At 36.7% G+C, this 10630-nt stretch overlaps 1 pseudogene; it reads left to right on the top strand.

Annotated features, from left to right (window-relative positions):
• Positions 1–657: 657 nt before the first annotated feature.
• On the top strand, positions 658–8079 carry LOC117383496 (phosphatidylinositol glycan anchor biosynthesis class U protein-like; annotated as a pseudogene).
• The last annotated feature ends 2551 nt before the right edge of the window (positions 8080–10630 follow it).

Here is a 10630-nt window from a genome sequence, read left to right as displayed (position 1 = left end):
AATAATTACATTATACAAAAGAGCATAAAATACAATACAATAACAGTGCAAGCACCAACACATTCTATCTACACAATATTAAAAGCCAGAGAGAAAAGATAAGTTTTGAGCCGAGACTTAAACTGAGTAACAGACTCAGATGATCGGACAGACAAAGGGAGACTGTTCCACAATTTGGGCGCTGCCACAGAAAAGGCCTTGTCACCCCTAGTTTTGAGCCGAGCTTTAGGCACAGTAAGTAGAAGCTGGTCAGCTGACCTCAGAGCTCTGGGAGGAGTATAAGGCTGCAGCAGCTCCCTAAGATAGGCTGGGCCCATAAAGTTAAGACATTTAAAAACAATCAATAACACTTTGAATTTTACCCGAAAAGCAATAGGGAGCCAATGTAAAGTGCACAGAACAGGCGTAATGTGCTCCCGTCTCTTTGTTTTAGTCAGAAGCCGAGCTGCAGCATTCTGAACAGTCTGCAGACGCTGTATAGAGCCCTGGTCCAGACCTACATACAAAGAGTTGCAATAATCCAGGCGTGATGTGATAAAAGCATGTATGGCTTTTTCAAAATCAGCCAGAGGCAAGTAGGGCTTAAGTTTAGCCAGAGTCCGGAGCTGAAAAAAGCTAGTTCTTATAACCGAGCTGATATGTTTGTCGAGTTTGAACATGGAGTCCACGATCACTCCTAGATTCCTCACTGAAGGACGACAGAAGGAGGACAGTGACCCAATCACACTGTCATGTCCAGCGAGTAGCTCGGTTTGACCAAAAACCACAATCTCAGTTTTACTTTGGTTTAAGTTTATGTGTCATAAATCCAGTATGTATTTCATATGACTGCAGTCCGAATGCTCATGCGACATACACATCATAAATAAATGTTTCCAATCACGTATGTAGGCAAATGTTCTCCTGCTCATCCGAAAGTTATTAAAAAATCTGTCTCATATCACAAAATCTTTAGCTTCTTCCTTCTTTGTGAAATCACTTGAAAGAACTTGAAATAGTCACAAATGCACCAGGCTTAAGTCGAATAGAGGCCATTTTTACTTCCGCAAACACAACGTGCTGCATGTGATGTTGTGTTCTGGTGTCTGCATGTGGGTCACTTCGAGGTTAGATATCAGTCTCATTTTTGTTGTAATGTGAACAACTACATAAAAAAAAATCAAATACAAACAAGAAATATGAATTGGGCCAAGCAAGAAGAGACTCAAGTTAATACTTTGTGTTCATCAAATATATCTTTTTCAAAACAATAAAACGTAACATGGGAGTCTAAATATGTCATGTGTTATGTTATGTGCTACTACAAAGAAAGAGTACCCACAGTAAATATTGACTCCCAAAAGTCGATATAACGAATATTGTGACAGGTCTAATTATGTATTATAATGCACTGTTATGATTACAACGTTTAGTACACTATTTATATTCACTACTGTCACTTCATCTTTTCACAGTCAAAAATGAGCCACTGGCGAAACCAGGTACAGGTAAAGTGCAGCAGAAAATCATATGCTGTAGTGCTGATACTGAAATTTAAAAATCTATTTTGATACTAAGGAATAGATTTGATACTCAATGCTGAGCAAAAGACATCATCTGGGCTGCTCTTTGCGCACAGGTGTCTGGGTCCTTTTCATGAGTTGGTGTCCTCTGCTGTGGTCCCTAGGCAGTGTGGGATGATAGTGGCACAGAGAAGGAGGGAATTAGGCGAAATATAACTTTTTAGGGGGTGGAATGAGTGTTGAATTTAGGTCTTCCTCATTTGAAGGAAAAAAGAGATAGCCTACATTTTAATAGCATAGTTTTTAAGTCCATAAATCATTCCTAGACTTGGTCAAAAGGCCAATAACAATACAAATAATGTGCCCTATTATTTTCAGGGCTTTTAACCATATTATAGTTGTTTATCTTCTCATTGACACTCTCAAACGAGTATTTAGCATGAGTCATGCATGCTTGAGTCATTTTTATACCCTTGTATTCAAGATGTCATTGCTCCAATCTGGTACACAGCCATTGCCCTGCGTTTACTTTGTTATAAAATTGTATTTTCTTAATCGATAGGTGTAGGATTCCGCAGCGTCACATAGTAACTTTTTTGTTGTGATGACGTTTATGGCGATATCTGGCCCCAGGTTTCTAACATGGAAGACAGCGGACTTGTTTCTTTTATTAAATTATTTTAGATCAGTATTGCGATTTAAAATGTCCAAATTATGACAATGATACAGCAAATATATCTACTGTTAGAAAATATAATCTCATCACCTCAGTAGAACAGCTATCAAAACGATGTTAAGTGACAGTTTGTGAAGAAACCTTTATAGTTGCTACTGCATTGCTTCCTTTCGTTTAAAGTCTTTTCAACACATGATATTTCCAAGCCAAACACATTAACTTACATTCTCATTAATGTGGTAATGTTTTATTACTAATAGAAAGATATCCTCTCTTTAGTTGAAAAAGCAAAGATTTGAGCTGGAGGCAGACTGTTATCCCATGGACTGTCTAGAGCTGGTCCGGAGCCCCACGCAAATGTATTATATCCCTCTCAAGGTCGCCATGGTGTAAGTAGAGTCTTAATGAATCACCACAATCTTTCTATCATTATTAAAAAAGAAAATATTTCCTGATTTCTTTGTCATTGTCTGTTTGCAGTTACATGTTGAACCCTTTCACCATTTTGTCCTGTGTTGCCAAATCCACATGTGGACTCAACAATGCCGTCCTGGGCCTTTTCTTCCTCTGCACTATTAAAAGTACCGGTATGTGCTCATCTTATACACAAATATTTAAATTAAACACTCCCAGTCTAATTCAAAATGAAATTCTTTTTGTTGAACAGAAAATACCATGTTGAGTGCCATATTTCTGGCCCTGGCCACGTATCAGTCCATCTACCCCATCACTCTCTGTGCTCCAGCCATGCTCTACATAATGCAGGTAGGCTCCTCTATGTTTTATAAGCACAAAATGTATTAACTATATGATAATATTATATTATAATTATAAGGACTAATATTGAACCAATTTGTTCAGCAATGGTTAATTTATTGTAAATTATTAAATTATTTAACACAATTATTGCATGTATATGTTTATTGCCATTGTGTCTTTGGGCAAGACTCTTATCTGCCCTGCTTTGATAAGCTAGTGTAGCAATGTAATATAATGTGTCATTATCAGGATATTGGGGATTTTTATTTTTTTTTCACTTGTTGGAAAAAGCCCCTGACTTGGGACTTGCTTTAGATTTTAACATATTGATATAGATATTGCAAGAAAAAAACATATCAGCTAAGAAAATAAATATCAGATAAACTCCAAAATGTGCTAAACTAATGGAGCTCAACAAGTCTGTGCCATTTCTGGAAGTAAATTTTCCTTTCATTTTTCAAGGTGAATTTTGGAAAAAATTCAAATATTAAGAGTTCAAAGTCATCGCGAAGGCTAACCAGCTACGTGGTAACTAATATCCATAATGCGGTAGTTTTACCTTCAAAAAGCACATTTAAAACACAAGATTCTGCGAAATGCTTTAATAACTTTGCAGTTTATAAAATTTCAGAAACAGATTTTAAATAAAGTGACAGTTCTTGTGGCCATTAGTCACCACAGAGCTGAGTATCCCTGAGCAAGCTTTCAAACTTCTAATATATATATATATTTTTTTTAGTCTATGGAAAAAATGAATGGGAAATTCATTTCTGGAACCAGGGGATGGGTGGTCACGGTTGAGCTCTATGTGATATAAAATTTATAACAAAAGTGCAGAAATAGCACTTTATACCATTACTTGAAATATTAAATTGCAAGTGCGTTCTTTGTCCTGCGTTTTAAATGTTTTCTTTTAATAAAATATGATATACTTGATATTCTAATTTTGCCCATCTCTAAATCAACAATTGCTATTTAATCAATTTTTCACACTAACATTTGAGATTGACCTCCCTAATCATCTGGAACTCCATCCTGTCCCTCCCCAGCGGCTGTACATTCCAGTGAACTACCGCTGGGCCAGTTTTTGGTGGTTCATGGTTCAGTACCTCTCATTTACCTGGGCAGTCTGTTCGTTATCATCTGCCTCTCCTTCTTTCTGCTGGGCTCCTGGGACTACATACCATCTGTCTATGGATTCATGTAAGTTTACTGAGTTTTTTCTACATGATTTTTGTTACATTCAATTCCACACATTTTGAATGTTTTTAGTATCAAATTGACTCAGCAAGAAGACTATATAGAGAATTATGCTGCATTGCTTTCTAAATGTTTACAGAAAACAGTAGGAAACACTGATACCTGAGCAGTTCACTGGAAGATCATGTCCTGATTTATGTCATGAATAAAAACATATGGCAATGAACAGCTATTATTTTGTTCTCTGTTTAGTTCTTTGAAAGTCAATATTTTCCAAATATGTGCTACTTGATGTAAAAAATATAAGAATTGCACTCAGATAAGGCCATTATTTGATTTTATTCTTGCATTCATTTCTTCTCTCTCCTCCACAGTTGGTCTGTTCCAGACCTGACTCCAAACATCGGCCTCTTCTGGTATTTTTTCACTGAGATGTTCGAACACTTCAGGCTGTTCTTCAACTGTGATTTTCAAATCAATGTCTTCTTCTACACCATTCCTCTCTCAAATCAAACTCAAGTAAGTCATGTACTTCACCCTCAACAGTATGACAACTGACAGAATCACTTCAGGACAAATGCTAATATATAAATGTCAGCAGTTTTTAAGACTTTTACTCCTACTTATTATGTATTATATAACAGTGTAACTGTACTCTTAAGTAAAAGTTGTGGTTCTTTTTCTACAAGTGGCAAAAGTTTGTCATTTGTAGAAGAACCACAAGTTCATCAGCTTAGTGAAGATAGTTTGTTGTGATTGCTGTTGTTGTTGTTGTTGTTGTTGTTGTTGTTGTTGTTGTTGTTGTGATTTTGGGCGTTACAAAAATAAATGAATTGAATTGAATAGTTTGAGTGAAATGATAAGAATCTGTCTGCTGAAGGTGTGTTGATGGAGAACAACTTCATGTTGACCACCAGATGGCAGTATGCAATGGATAAAGTGTTTTGAGCTCTTTTGAGCCAATTCCTGTTTAGTGCTGGTTTAATGGTAAATGGTCACATTTTTCTATAGCGCTTTTCAAGGCACTCGAAGCACTTTACAACAAGGAACCACTCACCCATTCACACACAAGCGTACACGTGGGTTAAGTGTCTTGCCCAAGGACACAACAACAGCATTCATCTAGAATCGCACCGCCAACCTACTCAACCAATGACGTTTATGTTGAGAGCGGAATTTGAACCACCAAACTTTGGATCGGTGGATCGGTGGACAAACAATTGGTGGACAAACACTCTACCAACTGAGCTACTGTTGCCCAGCATCTCTAGTGGAAAGTGTTGTTGGAAAATGCTGGCTGAAGTGGTTAAAGTGGGTAAAGTGTCTTTCTCAAGGGAAACTTTGCAGCTATGGGATAGTTGTTCTACCATAGGATCCAATGTCTTTGTATAGATATGTCAGAATACTTGTTATACCATTGATGCTGATTATATCATAAGTATTTAATTTATCTTTGCACTTATGTTATTGTTTCAGTTTTAACATTTTCATCTTTTGCTCACAAAAAATAAAATTTCTCTCTTAATATGATGCATTAATATCGTGGTCATTACGTCACTGTGACTATTTTTGGTATATTTCACAAAAAATATATGGCAGCATTAATTAGTATTGCCATATCATATGGTAAATGGTCACATTTTTCTATAGTGCTTTTCCACCTTCAAGGCACTCAAAGCGCTTTACAACCACTCTTTACCACTCACCCATTCACACTGTACGCAGACACTGAGGGCAAGGTGGGTTAAGTGTCTTGCCCTCTGTGAGCTAGAATCACACCGCCAACCAGATCAGTGGATCTGACCGCTCAACCAGTGATGTTTATGTCGAGAGCACCAACCTTCAGATCAGTGGACAAACACTCTACCAACTGAGCTACTGTCGTTGTAATCACGAGTGATTATGATTTCTTATTACTGTTTTATAGTTTTTACTCACTGTTGTATTGGCTAATTTGAAATCTGTTTGTTTTTATCAGGGAGCACCCAGTGTTCCTGATGTTCATGCAGTTGGCCGTGATGTCCATCTTTAAATCTTACCCCACAGTGGGAGGCATAGCTCTGTACCTGTCCCTCCTCCCACTCTGGAGCCACCTACACAGATGTGAGGGCTTAAAATAACTCGCTGTTTATTCATTAATCACACACGTTCACCTTTAGATGGAGGCGGTTGTAGGGAGTTCTGGAAAGACAAAATATTAAAGTAAAATAATAGAGATCCTAAGCTCATTACTGTGTTAAAGAGGGGGAATTATGTAGTATATATATATATATATATATATATATATATATATATATATATATCTTTTAACTATGTAATAATATTGATAATATTGTTCCCTCATCAAAAGCACATATCTTAAGAAGCTTTTCAGTAATTTACCAATCTCTTCTGAGCCTCCTAATGAAACTTCTTTACAGTTAGCTGTGAGATTCCATTAGGCCAAAAGTCTACATCATCCACGCATGATAGAATACTGTACATAACAACTTGACAAACCTGAAGTGATGTGCAGTAGTTTTATTAGCGGGATGCACACTGATTGTTTTATGAAAGCGCTCTAAAGAGGGACTTGGCACAGAGACCAAAAACAAAAGTGAAACAAAAGAAACCTTTTTGGTAAATACAGCATTTTCAAAACAATAAAAGGGAACATGGTGATCCAAATATGTTATGCGTTACTGGTAATACCCTGTAGAAGTAGAATACCCCCTCTAGTCAACACTACAACATTGTATTCTGCCCTCCAAATTCACATTCTACAATTTGAAACCTCCATTTAAGGGAAGCGATTTGATACTGCTAATTTATTTATTGATTATTTTGACCTGTTTTCACATTTTTCTTTTATATTGAATATTCCAAAGAGCATCAGAATAATATTTAAACTGTTTGAGATGGAAACATTGATTCTGAATTATTGTGCTTTGTAATCAAATGTACTCTGTCTCTCCTCAGTCCTGAGAAACATCTTCCTGGTCACATGTGTGCTGATCGCCTGCTCTGCTCTGTTCCCTGTGCTGTGGCATCTGTGGATCTACTCTGGCAGTGCCAACTCCAACTTTTACTACGCCATTACACTACTGTTCAATGTGGCTCAGGTGAAGCATAAGTAAATCAGAATGTAAATCACCTTTCAAGATATTGAAAGTGTACTGCATGGTAGTAAGCTGCTTCTGTAGCCACAACTGCCTTGGGCTGGACTGACAGAAGTGAGGCTGCTTAAGGCAAATACCAGTGCTCCGCTCTGAGCAGGACTTGATCCACTGTGTGTTTTTGTGGACATATATTCTGACTTCAGACCCACAGATGTTTTAGCTTATGTTTCTGTGGATTCTGAGTTTAGCGCAAATTAGAAGTAGTCAAAGTATGTTTGCATGTTTTTTTTGGTTTTTTTGTTTTGTTTTTTTTAGCTGTCAATAATATTTGTGTTAGTATTCATTCTGTTGAGGGTGAAGTACATTCAATCCTTGGATTGTTTCAATATGATCATTTCGACCCAAGAATTGCACAGTATTCTATACACCAAAACTAATGTAAAAATGTATATATTTTTTAATTGGATTGATCAGTTTTATTTCATACACCTGGTACAGCGATTGGTGCTCTTGCCTCAGAGCAGAAGTTCTCATTCCCAGACGGTGGGTGGGGGGCATGGTCTCCCTGTCCCTGCATAGGTTTCCTCGGGGTGCCTTGGTTTCTTATCACTGAAAGCATTTACAATGTTTTAATGAGATTTTTATCTCATGGCGGTCTTTTGGCAGACATTGTGACCCCTGTATTCACTGTAATATAAAATATTGTCTATTTATATTATTCATTTTGTAGATTCTCCTGGTGTCAGACTACTTCTACGCCTTCTTACGGAGAGAGGACCACCTCACGTATGGACTTTACCTGAAGAAGAAGGATGGGTCTGAGGCCACACTCATTTTAAAATAACTCTTAAAGACCTCTTCAGTCACATTTGACCAAGCAGACCAGCCAGTGGACAGCACAGGCGAGTATTATCCTGTAAGGGAATGGCATTTCACCACACAGGACGAAATTATACCAAACTCCTGGAACGGTGTTGGTGGAAGATGCTGGTAGACTGAACGTATTAAGCCCAACAAAAATGTGGGATGTAGACTATGCCTTTTTTACTTTGACATGTTTGTAACTTCCTCTACATAAACATATATATAATGCCAGGGTTTTATTTTGAAAACCTTCCTTCCTTCTTGCAAGATGTTGTTGTTGTCAGTTTATGCTGAAATAATTCCTGGAAACTAAGTTGTGTGCACAATATTTTTTTGTTTTCCACCAGTTCTTTTGAATCAACACTGGACGTTTTTACTCATAGGAATGTTGTTACGAATGTTCAAATTTCAGCAATTTATTATAGTCTCTTACATGATTTAATACATTGTTTAAAGAAGGGTATTAAGCAAAATCTACTTTATGAAGCTTTCTACCATGTTATAGCATTCCCTCATCAAAAACATGAGGTTTTAGGTGTCATCCGTGCATGTTTCATTCATTTTGTGATCTCACCTGGACACGATTTCGAAGTATGATCCCACCCAATGGTCAGGCCATGTAACCATACTCCCACACGACAATGAAACAAGACACAAAACAAGACAAACCTGATGCAATAAGCAGTAGTTTCATTAGTGGAATGCATGCAGATTGTAATGTAATTGCGCTTTAAAGGAGGAGAGACTTGGCGTGGGGAACAAAGGGACAAAGGACTGTAAAAATGATTAAACATGATATGTTGATTTTGGCTGATATAGCATTTTTACAAAACAACAAAAGGTAACATGGTGATCTAAGTAAGTTATGTTTTAGCAATGAATATACCATAGAAGTTACCTTGAAAACCGTGTGCCTTTACGTCATCAAATATAATTGTCCTGCATAATTCTAGGCCCTTTTTCTTCTTACTGCCAAACTGGAATATTATTGTAAACAAAAATGAGGAAAATACCATTTTAAAATGAGCTGCATGTGTCTTTTCAATACCCAATTTTAACATTGACCTAAAAATAATGGATTTTTCATGCTTAAAGATATACCTTTATTCGTCTTAATTATAATGTCTTTTGGTACTTGGGGAACTAATGGTTAAGATTGTATTAACATTGATTTTTGAACACATATAATATTCAACCACTTTAATTCAAAATAACAGCCCTTGTTGCAAATTTTACTATGCTATAATTACTGTACTGTTTAATTAGATTTTTTTTCTCAAATACAAATTTATGTCCCCTTGTTTTTGTGAGGGCTAATGAATGAATGAATGAATGATGATGTAATATTTATTTTGCTGCACTGTAAAGAGATTTATTTTGTGTTTGCTGTTTTGATACTGTTGCTTTAAAAAATAAATTAATAAATGTTGGGTTTATTAAAACATTTACTAATAATTATGATTAAAAAAAACATTTGTTTGCCACAGCTTTGTATTTAAATGTAAGTGCTTGTCTCCTGTGGAACATTCCTGACAAGGCAGACAAGCAGTTGGCACCAGTGGATCCAGCAGAGGAAAAGTTATATTGCAACTCTAATCCTAGTGTAGTTTTTATCAGTGAAGAATACTGCTCCATAGGCACATTCAGTGGTGCACACGTGGGTGATTCCATGGGTTACCCGAGCTAAACACATGTACATGAGCTCAGAGTGGGAGATAATTTCCCATTTGTACCTTCCTGGTTTGGGTAGCAGGGAAATAATTGCTAAAATCATACTTTTGGCAAAGTCTGGAAGCCATATAAAAAATATAAAATTGAAAGAAATGGAGACAGGACATTCTGAAAAAAACTTCCTGTCCAGGGAGCTTTAATGGCTCATTTTATTTATCTTTCACTTTCACTGTATGTATTGATTAGATAAGATGATAGATTGATTTTATTCATGTGTCAAATATTGCATTGTTGACTTGTATATTGTGTCAAGATGGAAACTGATCAGACACATGGGAATATAACTGTAGAATGAACAACTTAAGATTCAAATTGCAAATGTTTAAATGCCTTTATTTGACCAAAACGTCTCACTGCAGAAGCCAAACTGATATGCAACACTCTTGATTGCAATTCTTCACAGTATTAATCTGGGACAGCTCTCACCTAGGCCATGATAATCTATTGGTTTGCTTTAGTCTTGTACTTTCTTCCTCGTGATTGGTCCAGTGGCTCCAGGACCTTCTTGCTGTGAGGCTAGTATGTTATTCCACATTTGTACCAACTGTATTTCTGCTTTATAAATGTCTATGCATTTTTGTGAGCTGTAGCCTCTCTCCCATCTTAAGTTTATTCTGCCCCTGACTATGACCTCTGTGGGATCAAAGGTCATATGACTTTGTCCCTATCCTCCTGAATTAATACCACCCTGGTTTGTTGAGATATAATGGGTTTGAGAAGACATTAGGCTTGATCAGATTGGTGAAATGTCTTAAAGTACTACATGGGAATCTTCTCTTTTGTTGCTTTTAGAGACCATG

This window comes from Periophthalmus magnuspinnatus, chromosome 16 (assembly GCF_009829125.3).
Source record: "Periophthalmus magnuspinnatus isolate fPerMag1 chromosome 16, fPerMag1.2.pri, whole genome shotgun sequence".
Lineage (NCBI taxonomy): Eukaryota > Metazoa > Chordata > Actinopteri > Gobiiformes > Gobiidae > Periophthalmus > Periophthalmus magnuspinnatus.
This window is presented reverse-complemented; position numbering and strand designations above follow the sequence as displayed.